Source organism: Stenella coeruleoalba, assembly GCF_951394435.1.
Source record: "Stenella coeruleoalba genome assembly, chromosome: 7".
Lineage (NCBI taxonomy): Eukaryota > Metazoa > Chordata > Mammalia > Artiodactyla > Delphinidae > Stenella > Stenella coeruleoalba.
The window spans coordinates 54986085-55010073 of NC_137153.1; the positions used below are offsets into that span (position 1 = coordinate 54986085).

The 23989-nt window shown below is 40.0% G+C and overlaps 1 protein-coding gene and 1 long non-coding RNA gene across 3 annotated transcripts in view; one reads left to right on the forward strand and one right to left on the reverse strand.

The window, feature by feature from the left end:
* DENND4C (DENN domain containing 4C) overlaps positions 1-14898 on the reverse strand; it is a 128530-nt gene extending 113632 nt beyond the window's left edge. For both annotated transcript variants that reach the window (XM_079926087.1, XM_079926086.1), the window contains exon 1: positions 14490-14898. The gene's annotated coding sequence lies outside the window, so the exon portion shown is untranslated. The remainder of the gene's footprint in view (positions 1-14489) is intronic.
* A 126-nt stretch (positions 14899-15024) lies between these two features.
* Positions 15025-23989, forward strand: part of LOC307189242 — a 29477-nt gene continuing 20512 nt past the window's right edge. Inside the window, exons 1-2 of the long non-coding RNA XR_013829127.1 lie at positions 15025-15149; positions 23403-23505. This is a non-coding gene — a long non-coding RNA (uncharacterized lncRNA). The remainder of the gene's footprint in view (positions 15150-23402; positions 23506-23989) is intronic.

Below are 23989 nucleotides of genomic sequence, written 5' to 3' on the forward strand. Positions count from 1 at the left end.
ACCCAACCATACCAATAATTTCACTAAATTTAAGTAGTCTACCAAGACAAATGAAAATATATGTCCATGGTACTTGAAAAGATGCTCAACATTGCTCACATCAGGGAAATGCAAATCAAAACCACAATGAGATATCACCTTACACTGGTCAGAATGGCTATTATCAAAAAGATAACAAATGACAAATGTTGGCAAGGGTGTGGAAAAAAGGCAACCCTCACGCACTGTTGGTAGGAATGTAAATTGGTGCCACCACTGTGGAAAACACTATGGAGGTTCCTCAAAAAACTAAAACACAACTACCATATGACACAGCAATTCCACTGCTGGGCATATATTTGAAAAAAAAAAGAAAACACGAGTTCAAAAAGATACATGCACCCCAATGTTCAGAGCAGCATTATTTACGATAGCCAAAATATGGAAGCGACTTAAGTGCCCATCAACAGATGAACAGATAAAGGAGACGTATGGTGTGTGTGGCGGGGCCGGGGAGCACACACACAGTGGAATACTACGCAGCCATAAAAAAGAATGAGGGCTTCCCTGGTGGTGCAGTGGTTGAGAGTCTGCCTGCTGATGCAGGGGACACGGGTTCGTGTCCCGGTGTGGGAAGATCCCACATGCTGCGAAGCGGCTGGGCCCGTGAGCCATGGCCGCTGAGCCTGCACATCGGAGCCTGTGCTCCGCAACAGGAGAGGCCAGAACAGTGAGAGGCCCGCGTACCACAAAAAAAAAAAAGAAAAAAAAGAAAAATACAAATAAACTTGAAAAAAAAAACTGTCCATATAAAAACTTGGATACAATATTCATAGCAACACTACTCAAAATAGCCAAAATGTAGAAACAACCTGACTGTCCATCAACTCATGATGTGGAATTTCCATGCAATGGAGTATTATTCAGCCATAACAAGGAATGAAGTACTACTGATACATGCTGTGACGTGGATGAATCTAGAAAGCATTATGCTAAGTGAAAGAAGCCAGACACAAAAGTCAAACATTATACTATTCCATTTACAGTAAATATCCAGAATAGGCAAATCTACAGAGAAAGCAAGCAAACTAGTGGTTGTCAGGAGGGGGAAGGAGGAGGGAAGGGGAATGGGGAATGACTGATAAAAGAGAAAAAGATTTCCTTTCGGGTGATAAAAACAGTCTGGAACTAGATAGTGATGACAGTTGCGTAACATTGAGAATGTACTAAATGCCACTGAACTGTAGATTTTCAAGTTGTTAACATGGTGAATTTTATATTATGTGAGTTTTGCCACAATTTTTTAAAAAAGGAATGAAGTACTGATACATATAACATGAGTGAACCTCAAAAACATTATCCTAAATGAATGAAGCCAGTCACAAAAGATCACATACTATATGATTTCATTTAAATGAAATGTCCAGAATAGGCAAATCTATAGAAACAAAAACTAGATTAGTGGCTGCCTAGGGCTGGGGTGCGAGAGAGGGGGATTGGATAGTGACTACGAATGGACATAAGATTTCCCTCTGGCATGATGAAAATGCTCTAAATTAGATTATGCCAATGGCTGTAAAACTCTGTAAATATTCTAAGAACCACTGAATTGAACCCTTTAAATGGGTGAATTTTATGGTGTATAAATTATATCTCAATTAAGCTGATTTTCAAAAGCAAATTGTCAAGTGATCTAACCACTCCTAAATAAAGACAGAAACTATTAGACTGGGTTATAAAAAAGAAAGACTCAATTCTAAGCTATCTACCGGAAACAAATTTTAAATATAAAGACACAAATGCATTAAAAGTAAAAGAATGACTGACTTTTGACAAAGGAGCAAAGACAATTCAATGGAGAAAAGATAGCCTCAACAAGTAGTAGTGGGAAAATTAGATGCCCATATGCAAAAAAGAGACTGAGACCTTACACTTTCTACAAAAAATAATTCAAAATGAATCATATACCTAAATATAAAATACAATACTATAAAACTTCTAGAAGAAAACACAGGAGAAAAATCTATATGTGATCTTGGGTTTGGCGATGAATTCTTAGATACAACACCAAAAGCACAATCCACGAAAAAAAACCTGACAAGGTAGACTTTACTAAAAACTTCTGCACTGTTAAAGACACTGTTAAGAGAATGAAAAGACAAGCCAGAGAATGTGATAAAATATTTGCAAAAAACATATCTGATAAAGAGCTGGTATCCAAAATACACCAAAAACACACAGAACTAAACAGTAAGAAAACAGACAACCCAATTAAGAAATGGGCAAAAGATCTGAACATATACTTCACCAAAGAATATATACATATGGCTAACATGTATATGAAAAAATGCTCAACATCATTAGTCACTAGAGAAATACAAACTGAAATAATGAGATGGCAATACAGACTTATTAGAATGGCTAAAAAATTTCTTAAACTGACAATACCAAATGCTGATGAAGATGTGGAACAGAACCTTTCATTCACTGCTAATGGGAATGCAAAATGGAACAGCCACTCTGAAAGACAGTTTGACAGTTTCTTACAAAGCTAAACATAAGCTTACTGTATGATTCAGCAATCACACGCCTAGGTATTTACCCAACTGATTTGAAAATTTATGTCCATACAAAACCTACATACAATCACCAAAAACTGGAAGCAAAGAAAATGTCCTTCAATAGGTGAACAGATAAAACAAAAACAAAAACCTGATATGTTCAGCGATAAATGAGCTATCAAGCCACAAAAAGACTTGGAGGAACCTTAAATGCATATTGCAAAGTGAAAGAAGGCAGTATGAAATGCTAATATGATTCCTTTTACATGACATTCTAGAAAAGGCAAAAACTACAGAAACAGTAAAAAGAGATCAGTGGTTTCCAGGGTTTTGGGGTTTGGCAGAGAGGGCTGAAGAATTGAAGTGTGGAAACTTCTACAGATATAAAACTATTCAATATGATACTGTAATGGTAGATACACGACATTACACATTTGTCAAAATTTACAACACAGAGAGCGAGCTTTAATGTATGCAAAATTATCAAAACCATTGAGGAGGTCATGGGATCCACTGAAGGAATGTGGAGTAGGTCAAGAGAATATAACTACTACAAATGTTTGAAAACAACCTCACTGAAGGGGTCGGGGTGGAGGGGTGGCGAGATGCTGGCCAAAGTAACTTTAGAAATGAGTAGAGTCTTTAAAACTAAAAGCAACAGGAACTGCAAATAGGCACTCTAGCTGATAAAACTGTTTCACACAGGGGTATGAGTTAACAGTTCTGATACTGCTATACATGTATACTGGAACTGAACAATTACATAAATGGATGACAGACGGTGGGAGCCAGGTTTCTCATTGTCGGAGCAGGTATTTACAGATAAGCAAGGGGAGAAGTATCCATGTAGTAATGGATTAAAGTTGGAGCTCACCACGAATTCATATTTAGTTTAATATAAATACAGATGGTGATATATAGGAAGAGTTATAGGTATACAACGGGTTACTATACACAAGTATATTTCCTTGCTCAATCAACTAAGAAGACATAGAAGCAACGACATCCAGTAGCAATCAGCACACCAAGCATGTAGATCTTGCTTTCTAACACCATCCTCCAACAAGAGGAACCAAGGCTCCTTGAAGAAATGACTGATTATAGGACTGGGACAGGAAATACAGGTATCCTTTGCTTTTCAAAAGTTCACTATATGCCACTTCACTTTTACAAAAGACCTACATAAGCACCTATTTTTGCTAATCCAAAACAAATCTGAAAAAAAATTACACTTTTATGGAAAGAGGTGAAAAGCAAAAATAACATTCAGCATTTGTTTTATTTTTTATTTATTTATTTATTTATTTATTTTGCTGTACACGGGCCTCTCACTGCTGTGGCCTCTCTCATCGCAGAGCACAGGCTCTGGACGCGCAGGCTCAGCGGCCGTGGCTCATGGGCCCAGCCGCTCCGCGGCATGTGGGATCCTCCCGGACCGGGGCACGAACCCATGTCCCCTGCATCGGCAGGCGGACTCCCAACCACTGCGCCACGAGGGAAGCCCTATTTTTTATTTTTTTAACATCTTTATTGGAGTATAATTGCTTTACAATGGTGTGTTAGTTTCTGCTTTATAACAAAGTGAAGCAGCTATACATACACATATATCCCCATACATACAATGGAACATTACTCAGTCAGCATTTGTTTCGCAGCAAGCAGTTATAAAGGCAGTGTGCACCCCAAGCAGAGAGAGGAGAATGGCACCACCAAGCTCCTTCCCCAGGAACTACACTCCGCATCTCAGCATCAAGCTGATATAGCTTTGAACTGTGTAAGCATCTGTGCTTCATCTTGATTTATTGTGTGCATTCGTTAACAAGATGTGTCCTAAAGTAACTGTTTCTTCACTTTACACCATTCTGGCTTAGGAAAGGTTTCATAGGAACACTCTAGTACTTTCATATAGCAGGGGAAACCTTTATACAAAATGAGCCTGCACAGACACAGAAAACAAACTTATGGTTTCCAAAGGGGAAAGGGGGGGTAGGGACAAATTAGGAGTTTGGGATTAACATATACACACTACTATATATAAAATTGATAACCAACAAGGACCTACCGTATAGCACAGGGAACTACACTTAATATTTTTAATAACCTATAAGGGAAAAGAATCTGAAATATATATACACACACACACACACACACACACATATACACAATCACTGAATCACTTTGCTGTACACCAGAAACTAACACAACATTGTAAATCAACTATAATTCAATTTTTAAAACTTGAGAAAAAAATTTAAAAAACAAAGTGAAAAAAACAATAAAAACAAAAAAACCCAAAATGAGCCTGGAGCATTTTTTCAGTGCCAGAATTAACAAACATGCAAACAAACAAGAACAACAACAAACCCACATTTATGGGTGTATGTCAAAGGAGCATAGGAACCAACTAAAAGAGCTCCCAATAGCCAAGGCTAGAACAATTTGAACAAATAAAGTAGTACTGGATTATAACCCAAAGCATAAAATAAATATCTGTAAGTCCATGCTGATATAAATTAATGATATGAATAAATTAATAAATGAAGGAAAAGAGACAACTTTCCCATGCAAAGGAATTCTAAATAACTTAAGCAGATACTCTGTCCTCAAGGAGTGTGTAATCCCCTACTCCTTAAGTGTGGGATAAGCTTAGTGACTTCTTCCCAAAGAGTACAGAATGGAAAGGGGGAGGAGAGTAACTTTACGGTGAAGAACATGATAAACACGACCTCAGCCAGGTAATCATAACCAACATCAAAATCACAAGTCATGTTGACAGTATGTACCCCTGAGATGATGTAACGAAGGTGGCACTTTATCTCTGCAATCTTCCTCATAATCTAACCTTAAAAAAAACAAAATTGGAAGAATTCCAATAAAGGGAAATCCTGCAAAATGCCTGACCAGTTCTCCTCTGAAGTGTCATGGTGATCAAGAACAAGGATAATCTAAGAAACTGTTACACCCAAAAGTAGTCTACGGAGACACAACAACTAAATGTAACAAAGTGGTATCTGGATGGGATCCTGGAACAGAAAAAGGACATTAGCTAAAAACTATGGAAATCTGAATAAACTATAGACTTTAGTTAATAATAACATATCAATATTGGTTCATTAATTGTAACAAACATACCATACTAATATAAGATGTTAAGAACCTGGGTCTGGGGTATAGAGAACTCTCTGTACTATATTCTCAATTTTTCTGTAAATCTAAAATTGTTCTAAAAAGTAAAGTATTTTTGAAAAGGTACAAGGATGCAAAAATATATGTTATGTACATTTTAATCATAAGAAAGCTAGAGTGGCCATATTAATAACAGGTAGACTTCGGAGCAGGGATAACGAGAAACATTTCATAATAACATAAAAGTTAAATCATCAAGACATAATCCTAAACATGTACAGATCTAACAAGAGAGCATTATATAAGCAAAAACTGATAAGTTAAAGGAGAAATAAACAGATCCATAATTAAAGAGAATTCAACACTCCTCATTCAGTAATTCATAAAACAGGTATGCAGAAAATCAGTAAGGATACATAAAATTTGAAGAACACTATCAACTAACTTGACATAATTAGTATTTATAGAACATTCCATCCAACAACAGCAAAAATCCACAATCTCTTCAACTACACACAGAACATTCACCAAGATAAACCATATGCTGGCCCATAAAACAAGCCTGGATAAATTTACAGTAAGTCCCCTATACATACAAACATTCAGGTTTCGAACTTTCAAAGACATGAACGTGTGTTTACATGTCCAATCACGTAAATTATTTCAAGTATCTGGCGTACATCATCATGTGCCTGCATCCTCTACAAGTGGTTGTGCTTTTGTGTACTTTACTGTACAGTACTGCTGCTGTGCAACATGAGGAGCTTACTAATGAACACCTGATGGAATTGGAGGCCCAGAGAAAGGACGAAGAGAGACAAGAGGAAGAAAAAGTAACTGAAGAACTGAAGAGATTGATGACGCAGGAAATGGCAAGGGGATTTTCTTTATTTGAGGAGTCACTGTTAGTTTTTGAGGCATAGGACTCAAACATAGAACGGTACACGAAGGTTGCAGCAGCTGTTCAGAATGCAATCCAGTGCTGCCGTGTCATCTATGACAGAAAAAAAGAGCTACTACCCAGACATCACTGGAACGTTTTCTCAAGAGGGTAGATAGAACTGAATCTAGCAAGGAACCAGAACCTGTGCCATCAACGTCAGGCATGAATGAAATTGCAGCCTGCCCTCCATCCCCTATTGCTGACGATCCTTCAGCTCTACCATCTCCCACGTCCTCTCGCTCCTCCAGTCAGTAACTCTTCTTGCCTGTTCACTTGGTGCCAGCCCCTGTAAGCCAGCTGTTGTACTGTACACTGTACTTTTCAAGGTACTGTACTGTAAGATTAAAAATGTTTTCTTTATTTATTGTGTTTGTTTTTTATGTATTATTTGTGTGAAAAGTATTATAAGCCTATTATAGTACAGTACTATATAGCTGATTGTGTTAGTTGGGTGCCTAGGCTAACTTTGTTTGACTTACAAACAAACTGGACTTGTGAACGTGCTCTCGGAACAGAACTCATTTGTATGCAGGGGACTTACTATAAAAGACTATAAAACATACAGAATATGGAATGAAATTTGGAATAACAGAAAGATATCTTATAAAATTTCCCCGATATTTCAAAACTAAACAACACTCTTCTAAATAATCCATTAATCAAAAAAGAAACTGTAGGGCTTCCCTGCTGGTGCAGTGGTTGAAACTCCGCCTGCCGATGCAGGGGACACAGGTTCGTGCCCCAGTCTGGGAAGATCCCACATGCCGCGGAGTGGCTGGGCCCATGAGCCATGGCCGCTGAGCCTGTGCGTCCGGAGCCTGTGTGCCGCAACAGGAGAGGCCACAACAGTGAGAGGCCCGCGTACCGCAAAAAATTTAAAAAAAAAAAAACTGTAAGAGAAATCAGAAAATATTTTGAACTAAATGAAAATAACAGAAATCAATTTGTGAGATGCAGCTAAAGCAATGTTTAGAAGGGTATTCTTCTAAATTTATTATTACTTATATTAGAAAAGAGGAAAGCTTTTCAATCAGTAATCTAAGTGTCCACCTTGAGATGTTAGAAAAAGAAAAGCAAATTAAACCAAGAGTAAGTAGAGGAAAAAATTAAAAGAAGAGAAATCAGTAAAATTGAAAATGGACAAGCAATAGAAATCCATGAGTCTAAATCAAGAAAAAAAACAGGAGGCAGAAATTACCAATGAGTAATGAAAGAAAGTACATCATTACAAATCCTTTAGACATTTAAAAACTAACAAGGAAATATTATAAACACTTTCATTCCATTTTCAACGTAGATGAAATGGACATTTTTTTAAGACACAAATTTCCAAAACTGACATAAGAAGAAACAGAAAATCCAAACAGTCCTATATATATGAATTGCCAATAACCACCAAAAGTAGGAAGAGGCAATGAAGGACTCTTTCCTGAGCCTTCAGAGTGGGCACCTTGATTTTAGACTTACAGTTTCCAGAACTGTGAGAGAATAAATTTGTTAATTAAACCACATGATTTGTGGTTATTTGTTATGGCTACCCTAGAGAAACTACAACACATGTTAATATTTTGGACGTAGTAGAATAAAAAATGTATTAAAGGTATGAAATTTAATTTTTGTTACTTCTTAGTGTGGAGCTACTAGAAAACTCAAAATTACACATGTGGCTTACATTATTTCTAGTGAAGACCACTAATCTAGCTAGTGCAATAAGGCAAGAAAAAACTAAAGGAATACTGATTGGAAATGAAGAAGCAAAATTTGGCTTTTTCTGTAGACATGATGATTATGTATTAAGAAAATCCTAAAGAATCCACATAAAAGCTACCAGAACTGAAAAGTGAATGCAGTAAGATAGAATACAAGGTCAACTTTGTATTGCATTTTTATATACTATCAAGAAACAATTTTGAAAAAGAAAATTTAAAATACAGTATCACTGGGCTTCCCTGGTGGCGCAGTGGTTGAGAGTCCACCTGCCGACGCAGGGGACGCGAGTTCGTGCCCCGGTCCGTGAAGATCCCACATGCCGTGGAGTGGCTAGGCCCGTGAGCCATGGCCGCTGAGCCTGCACGTCCAGAGCCTGTGCTCCGCAACAGGAGAGGCCATAACAGTTAGAAGCCCGCGTACCGCAAAAAAAAAAAAAAGTATCATTGACAATAGTTAGCATCAAAAAACATGAAATACTTGGGGAATCAATTGAACAAAATGTGAGCAATACCTATAAAATGAAAATTACAAAACACTGCAAAAAAAACCCTAAAGATATTTAAATAAAGAAAAGATATGCCGGGTTTCCCTGGTGGTGCAGTGGTTGAGAGTCCGCCCGCCGAGGTGGGGGACACGGGTTCGTGCCCCAGTCCGGGAAGATCCCACATGCTGCGGAGCGGCTGGGTCCGTGAGCCATGGCCGCTGAGCCTGCGTGTCCGGAGCCTGTGCTCCACAGCGGGAGAGGCCACAACAGTGAGAGGCCCGCGTACCGCAAAAAAAAAGAGATATGCCATGTTAAAGTATGAGAAGACTCACTATTATTAAAATGTCAATTCTCCCTTTCAGGCTTATTGTAGAAACTGACACTCTTATTCTACAATTTATAAGAAAATGCTAAGGATATAAAATAACCAAAACAATTTTGATAAAAACACAATGGTAAAGGAAAAACACTACCTGATTGCAAGGCTTGCTATAAAGAAACAGTAATGAAGACAATACAGTATTGGTATAAAGACAGACATTTAGACCAACAGAACAGAGAGAGACCAGAAACCAACCCACGGTTAATAAATAAATTAATTAATTAATTAAAAGGAATCACATCTCACATAACCTCCAACCCAGTAAGGGGGACTAATATGAAGAAAGGAAGAGACAGAGGGAGGGAAGGAAGGGAAGAAAGAAAAATTAAACTCTACAGAATAAAATAACAAGATGCTATGATAACACCTGATCTCGCTAACTAGACAGTGTGATCAGGAAAGACCTCTCAGAAAAGTAACAGGTAAATGGAAGAGTACATATAAAGGCTCTAAGGGAAGGAATCTAAAAGTAGGCCAGTGTGGCAGGTGCACAGTAGGCAAGGAGAAAATAAGACTACAGAGATAGGGCTTTTCAACCAGAGGAAAATGTCTGTATAGTTCTCTATTCTATCAACTTTTTTCCATCCCTACCACTGCTGTTCTCAATTCTCATCTAGATGCCTACAAGACCTCCTAGCTGATGAACCTGCAGCCTCACTCAAGCTGGTCTCCCAAATCCATCCTTCACAACTGAGCCAAAGATATTTAACAGCTTAAAATTATTAAATGGCTCCCTGTTCCCTGCAATGTATAGTCTTAATTTCCTTTCTGACTTTTAAGATCCTTCATGACACAGCCCCTACTTACCCCTCCAGCTTATGCCCCACTTCCCTCCAAAACTACCTGTGGCCCCACACTAAGTTACTTGCATCTTAATAAAACCCACCACATGCTTTCATTACTTTGTGCCTTTTCACATCTTTGAGTTTTAAATCAAATGTCTCCTCTGTAAAGCACCTCTAATACACACCAAACACACTTAGGTATTTCTCTCTGCTCCTATAGCATCATTTGCTCTATTCTAGATTTGTCATGATGTGGTAGTTATGATGCTTACCTACAAGACTATGATGTTTATTCTACTAGACTTTAATATACAGACTGTTTGTTATTCATCTTTTTATCCCTAGCAGATAGCACAGTACCTATTTAACAAAGACTTTTTTGCATAATTAAAAAATAGAGACTCCTAACATTTATGCTTTTAGGATCTAAGCATCCCTAAAGTAAGCATACACAATGACAAACTAGATTCAAGGAATCCTTTAAAATATTTCAAAGATTTAAAAAATCCTATAAAATGACTCTTCCATAAGTCAAATAATTAAAAATCTAGATTTTTAAATATTAAATTTGGTTGAAATGCGGTCCTCTTAGAAATATTTATGCCCCACAATATTACCATAAGAATTAAAAATTTTAGGGACTTCCCTGGTGGTCCAGTGGTTAAGACTCTGTGCTTCCAATGCAGGGGCTGCAGGTTCAATCCTGGTCAGGGAACTAAGATAGGTCGTGGCCAAAAAAACTAAATAAATAAATTATATATATATATATGAATATTACTTATTATATTGAAAAATAAAATTAATAGAATTATTACAGAAACTTGTAGCAAGTAAGAGAAAATTACAAATTTACATTTTAATCCCTATTCAGTGAATTCAAGTCACAAATGCACATCTACAGTTTTCACCTTGCTTTCAGTTCTCAATCAAATACCATATTGTAGGAGCCCTCATGATCCACTGCAAAGGAAGTAGTTCAAAGAATGTTTACATTTTCAAAAGTTTAATTTGGCTTGGACCATCATACTAGCAAAAAGATTTCATTATAGCATTATTTTAAGATTGAAAAAGTGGAATTACTAAAATATTAAAAGACAGAATAGAGAACAAACGTATGGACACCAAGAGGGGAAAGTGTGGGGGGGGGGGGGCGGGTGTGGGATGAATTAGGAGATTGGGATTGACATGTATACACTAATATGTATAAAATAGATAACTAATAAGAACCTGCTGTATAAAAAATAAAATTCAAAAAAATAAAAGAGTAATGGTTAAATAAACTGTGACAGTACAACTTTGGACTACTACAAAATGATAAAATATAGCAATATGTATTACAATATTATGTTTAAAAAGACAATTGTATGAACATTAGCCACAGAATTATACGCAAGTATAGACAGGATTAGTATAGTATTATACTAATATACTATAGAGGACTCCCCTGGTGGCGCAGTGGTTAAGAATCCACCTGCCAATGCAGGGAATACAGGTTCAAGCCCTGGTCCGGGAAGATCCCACGTGCCGCCGAGCAACTAAGCCCGTGCGCCACAACTACTGAGCCTGCGCTCCAGAGCCCGCGAATCGCAACTACTGAGCCCACGTGCCACAACTACTGAAGCCCGCGCGCCGAGAGCCCGTGCTCCGCAACAAGAGAAGCCACCGCAAGGAGAAGCCTGCACACCACAACGAAGAGCAGTCCCCGCTCGCTGCAACTAGAGACAGCCCACGCGCAGCAACGAAGACCCAACGCAGCCAAAAAAATAATAAAAATAATAAAGAAAACCTTACTTAAAATATATATATATATATATAATAGAAGTATAACAGAACTAGACTACAGAAAATTGTAAATGTAAGCAGGGAGAATTCATTTCTTTCTTTTGAATTTCTCTTAATCATGTTATATTCTTTTCCACTAAAAAGTTAGTTTTCAAATAGTACATGAAGAGAATTGTATTACATTTACTTACTTATATGTAAGTATTATGTACTGACATAAATTTAAACAAAAACTTTAAGTTTAAAAACTACCTAATTTTTTCCCACAAAATACTAAGTTTTAAATTTCAAATAATAAAGTTATCTGATTTTGGAATTTCCTACAATCTGATGCTAAAGACCTACCCTTTTACACCAGCTATACTATGTAAACTCATTCCCCACGTTTTAACACTTTTAGAGTAATCTCCAATTCCCACAAGGCATCCCATCACTGCAAGTCTGTCAAACTGACAATCTTAAAAAGGAGGTACAACTTGTGGTACCAGCACAGAGAAGATAAAATTTTAATTCATGTACTATGAAAGCTTATTTGCCCTTACTAAGTTTCAGCAGATACATTATACTGGAAATACAAATTAAAACAAATTCCATTTGCAAATCAAAAAGACCAAATGAAACAACCTGCCTCTGACTCAGCAGCTTTTTTACTTTACAACCTGTACTTAAGTTGCAAGGATAAGACTGAAACCTAACTTTCAAACTGAGAAGTAAAACCAGTGCAAAATCAATATTTGTCTTGGCAGGAAACTCCAATAAAAATATGAGATGTTTTGGTCTCAACTTGAGATATAGAAAAGCAAAGGTGCCTCCTTGGGTTATTATTTATCATGCAAAATCCCTTGTCTATAGCTACAAATTAGCTTTTATTGCAGATACTTAACATGTTTCTTTATAGGCAGCGCCTCAGCCAAATAACCTTCCAAATCTGGCACCATGAATTGTTACAGCTTACACACCACTGCAGTTCCTTGTAATTTAAAACATTTGCGTTTTAAGAACAGTCTCCACACACCAACTCTACTGCCAATTTCTCCAGCTGAAAGCTCGAGTTTATACTACAAAATACTATATTTACTCTCAACGACAGAATGCGCTCGTTTACAAATTACACAAGAATAAATGACTCCAATACACAACTTAAAAATGTCTAACATCATACCTTTTCCATTATCCAAATTAACAAGTCTAAACAGCAGTACACTAAGTGAGGTACTATGACCAAAGTTAACTGCCATATCATCAGTTCAGTAAAATCAGTAATACACAAGACAGACCCCTAATCCCAATCAACTATTTAGCAAAATGGCCACAGGGGATACCAATGAGGGGAAAGTGTGGATTGAGTTTGCCATTACTAGAAAAACGAGTCAAAGCAAGTCTGTACCAGAGGCAGATTAACCTCATGAATACAAATCTAAGTTCATTTCTGAGTTCCAGTCTCACACCAAGAAGGCAGTTTATCAAATTTTTAACAGTAACACAAAGAACAGGGCAAAAAATAAAATAGAGAACTTTTTTTTTTTCATGGTAACGTTGATAAAGAACAGGTATCCTTCAATGCTCAGAAATGAATTTTTCCTTTTACAACCAGTTTTTCTCTTATCACGTGTACACAGAAAATCCTACAGTTCTCTGCATTTCAGATAGCTTAATACACACGATCACCTCAAATCAAATATTTATTGAAAACTTACCTCCTTAGCACAAACATTCTCTCCTTACTACATCCTTCGCCTTCTAAACTGAGACCGGAAGGGAAAACCTACTCCTACGATAAATTAGAGTCTAGGGAGAACATCTTAACACGAGTTTGCACACAATTAAGCAGGTTCAGTAAATCAATTACCCAGACTACAATGCTTGACAATTTCTCTGAAGCAAAAACACACAGCTTAGGGTTCATTACTGGAGATGACTCTTTCCCTCGCATTTACACAAGTAACTTCGGTAACTGCCCTAAATTTTCCCGTGTGAAACAAACAGTTAATAGGAAGGAGGGGGAGTACTATTTAAAAACTGGGTCATTTCCTATGTATTCTGATGAAGTACGATCTTCGAGAAGGAAAAGGTCTATGAAGCAGAAAAAGAAAAGGAGAGGGGAATAGATGACAGCATCCTCAATGCAGAAAAGTTACAGCTCTTTACTGGAGTCAGCAATAGGGGTTCATTAGTTGGTTTTTTGGTTTAGTCACTCGGAGTTGAATGAAACCTGCCTTCCTAAAAGTCATCGCCAACAAAGAAGCCCTGAGGATCCGCCACGGCAAGGCGGAGGAGGAAATGTCCTCAATTCACCTGAGACACCTGCCCAGGTCCCCAGTTCTCTCCCCGCCCTGGCCCCCAACCCCCTCGGGTACCCCGGTCCACGCCCCTTGCCCCCCACCCAGGCGGCAGTCTCCTCGGCGGTCCCGAAGGCCCAGACCCCTCGCGCTTCCTTCCACCGCAGTGGCTCTCCGCAGCCGGGGCGGCGGCACGGGGAGGCCCTTCCCGAGCGGCCTCTCCCCCATCACACCCCGCAGGCTCCGGGGACTCCCCGCCCCCGGAAACCGCAGAGAAACTAGGCCGAGAATGCCAGTCCAGGCCACTCTACGCCTTCTCGGCGACCCCTGCACGCCGGCCCTCGGAACCCAGCCCTCCGAGCTGCTACCTGCCCAGCGCCCACCCGGCCCGGGAGCGCGGGTCTAGATGACGGGCGGCGCAGGGTTCCTCCGCGAAAGGCCCTCCGCCGCAGACTCACCTGCCGCCCGCTCCTCCTTCAGCGCCACCCGGGCACAGCCCCTTCCTGGGGCATGAAAGCGCCGGCTTCGGGCCTGGGCGCCCTCGACAGGGAAGGGCCGGGGATTTGCTCTGGCGGCCGCCGCCGCCACTGCCGCCACCACCGCCGCTCTGCGCCTGCGCCGCCTCCCGGGCTGGGTCTCGAGGGGCGCCGCTTGCAACGAGGGGTAACAGCCGGGAGCGCGAGCTCGCGCCGGCGCCTCGGCTCACCCGAGGCCGGTAGTGCGGGCGGCGGGTTGCCTAGGAGCTGCGTGCTGCACTGCTGCCCCGACAGCTGACGGCCATGTTTCTGTTCCCTTTTTCTTTTTTTCTCCCTCTCCTTCCGCCCCTTTCCACAGAACAGCACTTTCCTTCCCCCCTCCCGCTCCCTTTCCTACTGCGGGGGCGGTGGAAAAAAGGCGTGGGGGAGGGGTGGGGAAGGGAGGACGCGGGGGCGGGGCAGCGCTCGAGCCCCGCCCCCGGGGAGGGCCGAGGCCGCACGGCCAATGCTCCCCTCCCCCACGCACCCCGCCGCGACACCCTCAGGGCGCGGGGGTGCCAGTGCCGACAGCCCGTGAGCCCCGCCTCCGCGTGCGCGCGGCGGGTCCCGAGCAGAAACAGAGCCAGGGAGAAAGGACTCAAGGTACTGCTTTGCACCCCTTCCTGCGGCTCTCAGACTCGCCTGTGGTGCGGCTTTATTGCCTTGGCCTCAAGCAGGTGGCGGCTGATCTTTTCTGGTTTTTCAAAGGCGAGGAAAGGGACTCCGAGTCCGTCAAAGTCACTGAGGACAGTGCTGAGAGAGATGCAGGTCTCTGGATGAGAAGTTTCCTTCCCAGGATGGGAGTTGGAATTCCCACGTACGACAGGGCGCCTCTCAGGCAGTAGAGAGACCCGCCGACTGGGGCTTGCCTAAGTCCTTCCTGGCTGCAGCGGCCCTTCAGAGTCCTTGACCGCGCTCGGTGTGGCTACCTCGGCAGAGATTTGGGGATGGGAACTCGGTACTTGGAAATTGCTTGTTTAAATAATCAGTCCTCTCAGGCCTCCTAAATAACTGTAGCCTCCTTATCCACACGGCTGCGTGCATGGTCCGTTCCCTTAATGCAAACTTTATGAGATATTGTTAACTACGCTTTGAAATAATTATATATATGTAATTATATATACATGGAAAAATAACAACTAGTTATTCAGGAAGAAGCAAATGGTTTGAAACAAATTAGGAGAACTCTTTTACCTCCTGGCAAAAAAACCTGGCGAGTGACTTCACAGATTCCATGGCAGGTCAGAATTAGAATTGGCAAGATTTGTGCACTAACGATGAGTATTCACATACATAATGATCATTTTCCTGAGAATTACTCTCTCCTTATTAAATCTGTATTTTTGCTGAAAAGTATGAGATTAAACCTCGGTCATGAGGGTCCTGTTGTCAACTTACTTCCAAAGTTTATTGCATATATGGATAGTTTAAATTTTGTAGCCAATAGCAGAAACTATTTCCCTGACCACGTTAGCAGTAAGAATTGATTCAGTAGAAAGAAACAGCAACAAAAAATGTCTTATTTAATAATAGTTTGGAGTCATTCTGAGCCTAGTGGAAACCAGTCTTTGACAGTGACCATCTGGACCGAAGTTTAGAAAGGAACTAATACTTCAGAATTCAGCTTGTTGACTTCTTGTCCTTCCTTTCTCAAGGGCAAATTAATTAATAGTTTAAAATCATTTACAAGATTTTGTAATGGGTACATTTTATTAACAGTCATAGATTGAGGGGTTTTTCCCTCTTTTCACAGTTTTTTGCACCCACAGAAATGAAAAATGGAAGAAACCAGTATATCTCTTCCATTTGATTGAGAAATTTTTCTCAATTTGCAGTGTAGGATTTAAGGATGTCTTTAATTTTTTTTCACTATTTTAATTGTCCTATAGATTTACCATACATTTCCATTGCCATATTCTACCCAAAATTTCATAGAATGAACTTGTATGTTTGGGGTCTAATTTTTTGTCTAAGGTAGCTATTAAGTCTGAAAGTCCTTGAGTCAGCAGCAGCCTTTTCAACTGCACTCTTATGGACCCAGGGCTAAAATAAGTTCCTCTTAATTTTTAACACATATTTACTGTCTAAAAAGTGGGAAGGGAGCTGGAGAGCCCAACATAGCATAACATATATCATAATTGTTTTCGTGATGGTATCACAGTTTCCATTGAGTCTGTATAGATACAAGAATGCATAAAAGAATCAGCCCACTGAAGAGGGGCATACAGACATCAGATTGGGCATGGTCAATTTCTGCAGACTTCTGCAGATCAGCAGTGCAAAGGAGTTGAATGGAAACATTGAAATTTTTCTTAAAATAAGCAAGATGTTTTAGGCAGACATCTTCAGTGCTGCAGCAGCCACATTATTTTCATCTTCCTAGTTGTTGTCTTCAGAAACTCCTAAACATTGCTTTTCATAGAAATATTCAAAGACCTTTATACTACTATGCTTTTTTTGTTATGCTCACTAGTTTTATTTTTTAGGTTCCACATATAAGTGATAACATATAGCATTTGTTACCATTATCTATTGTCAGATTTCTCTATCTGACTTAATTCACTAAGCATAATACCCTCTAAGTCCATCCACGTTCCTGCAAATGGCAAAATTTCATTCTTTTTTATGGCTGAGTAGTATTCCACTGTGTGTGTGTGTGTGTGTGTGTGTGTGTGTGTGTGTGTGTATCACGTCTTTATCCATTCATCTGTTGATGGCCACTTAGGTTGCTTCCATATCCTGGCAATTGTACATAGTGCTGCTTTGAACATTGGGGTGCATGTATCTTTTGAATTAGTGTTTTTGTTTTCTTCAGATATATAACCAGTAGTGGGATTGCTGGATCATACGGTAATCCCACTTTTAGTTTGTTGAGGAACCTCCATACTGTTTTCCACAGTGGCTGCACCAATTTACATTCTCATGAACAGCCCTGTGATAGCTTGTGTGTATTCACATGTCACATTTTCTTCCAAATCCCCAGTACCTAGCAGAGTATCAAGTACATGATAGGCTCTCAAAAAGTACTTGATGAATGACTGAAATAAATCAGATCATGGTTCCCTCACTTTCTTCTACTCTGTCCTTAGGCAGGTTACTTAATTTTACTCATCTGTAAAGTGTGTGGAATGATGTTCATAAATAAGCTCATTTATTAATTTATAATAAGCTATAATTATCAAAGAGACCAGTTCAGTAATCAATACTTAGCATATGTGATAGATGGCCTCTCATTCATTATAGCTTACCCTGGTAATGATCCCTGCCTCCTGGTTTATGCCCTTGCGTAATCCCCTTCCACTGACTGTGGGGTGGTCTTACTGACTGGCTTTAACACGCAGAATACATCAGAAGCAATGAGATGTCTCTAACAAGATGAGGTTATAAAAAAGACTGGGGCTTCAGTCTTGGATTTTCTTTCTCACCTTCTTGGGTTGCTCACTCTGGGGGAAGCCAGCTAGCATGTCATCAGGCAGCCTTGTAAGTGATTTCAAAAGTGGATCCTCCCCAAGATGAGCTTTGAAATGACTGCAGCCACAGCCAACAATTTGATTGCAGCCTCTTGACAGACCCTGAACCAAAATCCAGCTAAACTGCTCCTGGATTCTTTACTCACAGAAACTATGAGATAATAAATGTTTCTTGTTTCCAAAATATTGGTGTAATTTGTTGCACAGTAATAGATAAATAAAACAGCACAGTAATACCTAGAAGATAGCAAGTGCTCATTAACGGTAGCCCTTCCTGGGAATTCTCTGGCAGTCCAGTGGTTAGGAACCCATGCTTTCATTGCTGAGGACCTGGGTTCAATCCCTATTCGGGGAACCAAGATCCCACAAGCCATGTGGCATGGCCAAATAAAAAAAGGTAGGTCCTCCTTTATTGATTATATCTGGGTTCAGCATGTGATACTTAGCATCCTATAATGCCAAGTTAAATGACAGTGTTTACAGTTGCAGTAAGAGAAGGTATCCAGGATAAGTGGAGAGACTAACTTGCCTGATATGTTATTTGTAAACTATCTTTGCTTCAAGAGAATCATTAAAATGTATTTCATATGATGTCTAGGACTTGCTTCAGAATAATACAATGGGAGCAAGAAGGTGAGTAAGTAGGGGTTTAGGTAAAATAAAATTGGACATGTGTTGAAGCAGAATGTTTGGTACTTGAGGGTTCCTTATGTTGTTCTCTACTTTTTATGTCTTTTTGAAATTTTCCATATTAAAAAAGTTGTTTTAAGTATTCCATGAAATTGTAAGTTTAGAATTGAGGGGAATCTTCAAGAGATTATCTAGTCTAATTAACTCATTTAATAGATGGGGAAATTAAGGCCCAGCAAAGTTTATTGACTTACCTAGAGTCTCCCAGTCTCAGTTTTGGTGATTTCATAATTGAGTATTGAGTAGAAACTACAGTTGACACTTGAACAACATGGGTTTGAACTGCGCAGGTCCACTTATACGTGCGTATTTTTCAATAAATGAATGCTACAGTACTACACCGTCTGTAGTTGGTTGAATCGTTGGATGTAGAATTGCAGATATGGAGGGCTGACTATAAAGTTATATGCAGATTTTTGACTGCATGAGGGGATTTGCACCCCTAACCCATGTGTTGTTCAGGAGTCAACTGTACTAAATTCATGGCTCTTTATTTTCCCAAACAGAATAACTTGCTCCAGATTTCCTATAATCCACACTATGTAGACTAACAAGGTACTGGTTCCAGCCCCTCATAATCAGTTTTCAAAAACATAGCCTTTGAAGGCCTGGTGCTTCATACCCGTAGGCACTCTTAGTTATTCTTTTAGAAAGAGTTTTTAGTAAGAATGACATCAACAAACACTAGATCTGCTTTATTCATACGACATCTAAATGACTCTGTGTGTTCTGCTCTCCACAGGGAGCCCTAGCACACTCTTCTCTTTGTGCTGCACTCCAGTATCTTATCTGGCTGGGGACTCTGTCTCAACTTTATCAGAACAGGCTCATCTAGAGTCTTTCAGAGTTACTCAGCACATTCTTTATCCAGCTCTCTCCAAACATGGCTGGAGTAGGAGTGGGAAGGACTGACACAAGGCTCTTGGTCAGAGGAGAGTAAGTGTTCCCCGAGAACAATGTCCCAACAGATCATAAAGAAGAGTTTAGAGAAACTAAACTCTTAGCAGGGAGAGAGAAACAGAGAAAGATAATGGACAGAGAGGCTGAACAGGAAGGTAGTCTATATGAATATCTGAGTCACAAAACCTGCTGCCCATGACTGGCTTTTGTGAGCTCCCGACAGTATTTCAAGTGGAGGAAATAGTCCTCCACCCTCACTCAGTCTTTCCCCACTGTTGGAAACCAGTGTCTGTGCTAACTTGAATACCACTTTAGCACCTACCAAGTCCAAATATGACCATCTGCCCTAAATGGCACTGGTCCATATCTATCCATCCAGACATGTTCCTAGTTTCCCAAAGGCCACAGGACTGTCACTTATCCTGAGCTCAGCACTTACCTGTTTCCTCCAAACCCGTTTTTTTCTGGGCCTCAGTTATGATATTCCTCACATCATAGCAAGTTGTCCTGAGCACCGATCAAAAAATAGTTATATTCTTTATTTCAAAGATTAATTTTTAAAAACATTTTATTATAGAAAACAATAAAATATAAACAAAAATAGCAGTATAATGAACTCTTCTGTATCCATCATCCAGGTTCAACTCATAGTTAATCTTGTTTCATGTGTGCCCTTCTGACTTCTTTCTTTGAGTATTTTGAAGCGAATACTCAACATCTCATTTCATCTGTAAGTATTTCAGCGTGTATCTCTAAAAGATAAGGACATTTAAAAAACCATACCCACAAAGCCATTCTTGCCATTAAAAAACTTTTTTAATCAACATTTTAGTAAATACTTTGTTAATTTTTTTTAGTGACAAAGAACCTAGAAATATTGATATTGTGTCCTCTCTCACCCCTTCCCACTCCTTATGGATCTATTCCCTTGGATACAACTCCTGCCCAGAGGGTTTGAGTTTGCTGTACACCTCTTTGATTGGTGAACTAGTAACTAGAATGTTACTAGAATGTTACTGTCCCATTCCCAACTTTTTTCTAGTTTCCTCCATGCTTCAGAGAATGTAAGGTAGGGATTCTTTCCTTTCAAGTTTCCCCCCCTAAAGATGGTTCATTAGTCAGTTCAAAAACTCCATAATACATAAGAATCAGAGACTGCCTAAAAATCTCAAAAGTGATACTCTATTTCCAATTTACAGTTAATCTGAGTGCAATAGGCAAAATAATGCCTGACCTGCCCTAACAAAAAAAGAATTGGGATCTGATGCTGATACCCTTTAATACCTATTCAAATTTCCCCCTAGTTTTATAGTTCCTTTCACACAGAAAAGGAGAAAATGAACTAAAGTCAATTCTAGAAGCTGTCTCTTAAAGGGATCAATAAAAAACCATTATTTCAACCCCTTTTTGTTCCAGGTTTAAGCTCTTCTTCATCCTTAAGTGATCTCATTCAACTCAATGACATTAATACTATCCGTGTGTTGTCCTCTCCCAAATTTACTGCTCTAGCTCTAGTTTTCCCTAAGCTATAGATTCAACCGTCAGACTACCTCCAATGTCTAAATGGCATCTCACACTTTACAGGTCAAAACACAACTCTTAGTTCCCTCCCTGTCTTGCATCTCCCCCCACAAAAAAACTATTCCTTTTTAAGCTACCTCATTTCATTACTTGATACCATCATCTCCTCTCTGACCAAATGATGCCCTCCTCAATCACCAGATTCAAAGGTGGATCAGCTGAACTGAAGACATCATTTGGCAAGCTACAGGAGAAGTGGAGCAGGGGTCAGCACTGGGAGAACTGTCCGGCATGTTCAGGGCCAGCGCCAGGGAGCCACACAAGGACCAGTGTCTATAGAGCATTGATTGCCTTTCAGTGGTGCACAACATGCAGTCATGTGAAGTTGTCGCCTTAGCTGTGTGTTTGGTGGTTGAGTGTCGTGGTCCTTCCGTTGACAGCAGCCTGCACATAGCTGTGGTTCTTGACTAAGAGAGTGTAAGCCTGTGTCCTGAGACTCGAATCCCTAACCACATTGTCCATGTAAACAACTACCCCTTTTTACATTTTTAGGATACAGGCCAGGGTGACTTGACACCCGCAGGAACAGTGGTAGTACAGAAGGAAAAGCCTTAGCACTAACACTTGGGAGGGACTGGGCAAAGATGAAACCACCACCTTACAGAGAAAACGTGTTAGATAAGCTGTGTTCCTGCATGAGTTACAATGCTGTTGACTATGAGTTCAATGTTAATGAATCGATGATATTAAATATAATGTCTTTAAGCAAAAACACACATAAAACAAGGTGATGTGTTGATTGCTTGACACAAATGTTGTGAACAGAGGCTCTCAGAAACCTAACCGTTATTTCCACTAGGAACAATGGCTCAGTGTTTGCTAATTCAGTATTCTCTGCCTACCCTATTTAAAACAGCACTCACATTATATCATTTTGCCCTGTTTTCCCCATACTGGTCACTGACATTTATTGTCTGTTTATGTGTTTACTATCTCCCCTACCAGTATGTAAACTCCATAAGTATAGGAACGTTTATTTCATAAAACTTTAATTTTATTTTATTATCCTGGTACCTAGAACAATAGTAATACTCCGTAAATATTTGATGCTGAATCATTCGGATAATTAAGCAACCCTTTTAGGAATCCGTTCTCTCCACCAATTTTCAACCTTTATGTTTCGGGTCGTTTTTATGTCCTTAGGATTGCTGAAGCCCTAGCACAGGTAAACCCCAACTGGTCCTGCATCTCCAATCCTGCAGATATTCCTGAGCGTGTCTGAAATCTCTGGGACTCTTATTATCCATATTTCTTCCTTGTGCAATCTATGTAAGAAGGTTCTTTGAGTTGGATCCAGAGCTTTCAATGATCGTAAACAATTCTATGATAGCAATAACCATTAACTGACTAATGCCTAAAAGAGAAGAGCAAGTTACCAAATTCTGTCTTAACTGACTTGAATGACATGTTAATTCTCAACTAAATGGTTTATTTACTGATGACTGCTGCCTTCAAGAATTATTAGAAGGAATTCCCTGGCGATCCAGTGGTTAGGACTCCATGCTTCCACAGCTGTGGGCCCAGGTTTGGTCCCTGGTGGGGGAACTAAGATCCCGCTAGCTGCGCGGTGTGGCCAAAATAATAATAGCATTTTGAGCATGTCAAAAGGAAAATTATATTGTGTTTACTTTAGTTGTAAGGTTATCTTCTATTTTAATACTCTTTTGATGTGCTAATATCTCCTAATGAAGGTCATTAATTAAGAAAGTAAAAGGAGAAGGCAAGATTCTGCAGAAAATTTACATCTATTCCCACTACTCCCCTAAACTACAGATCCATATTTCCTAGGACTTACTAATCATTCCACATAGATTTCTACAGTCAAATCAAACTCAGTCAAAACTGCATTCATTGGGAAAGAATAGAGCAGACAGTCTTTTGAATCCTAGTATTTTTTTTTAATTGAAGTATAGTTGATTTACAGTGTTTCAGGTGTACAGCAAAGTGATTCCGTTATATATATATATATTCTTTTTCAGATTCTTTTACATTATGGGTTTTTATAAGATATTGAATATAGCTCCCTGTGCTATACAATAGGTCCTTGTTATTTATATACTTTATGTATAGTAATGTGTATAGTAATGTGTATCTGTTAATCCCAAATCCTTAATTTATCCCTCCCCCACCTCACCCCCATCCCCGCCTTTGGTACCCTAAGTTTGTTTTCTATGTCTGTAAGTCTATTTCTTTCTTTCTTTCTTCTTTTTCTCAGGAAGAAAGTCTGTTTAATGACACAGCTGGGTCTGGTTACAAACATCAGAAACTGCAAAAGGAAGACAGGCAGTTACATGGACGGCTGCATGAAGATGGCACAGGTGGGACACAAGTACAATAGCCACAGCAGCAAAACATCCTTGAGGAAGATACACATGACCATGAGGCACACATGGTGGGTCCCCAGCAACATCTATCTAGATGGGTGGACAGGACCAACTGCCAGCCAGCAGCCAGGAGGGGAAGGGGAGGGAAGGCGCTGGGCGCTCAGAGCTCCAGGATGAGATGTCATCACTGCCCCACTGACAGCACCCTGGATCCCCCTCCCACCGGGGCTATCTTAGCGGCAAAGGCAGAGCTGGCATTTGAAGTTCCTTGACCATGGCCGCTCCCCCAGCGCAGTCAGCCTGTCCAGGACTCCTGGCCCCCTCTCTCTGCACCTTGGCCATTTGGGGGCAAGTCAGGGAGGCACATCCTTTTGTTGCGGGTAGAGGTAGGGAGAGCCAAAGCCTTTTTGCCTGAAGTGGGAAGCAGGAATGTGGGGAGCTGGTCAGAGAGAATGAGCTGGGCTTTACTGGGAAGATG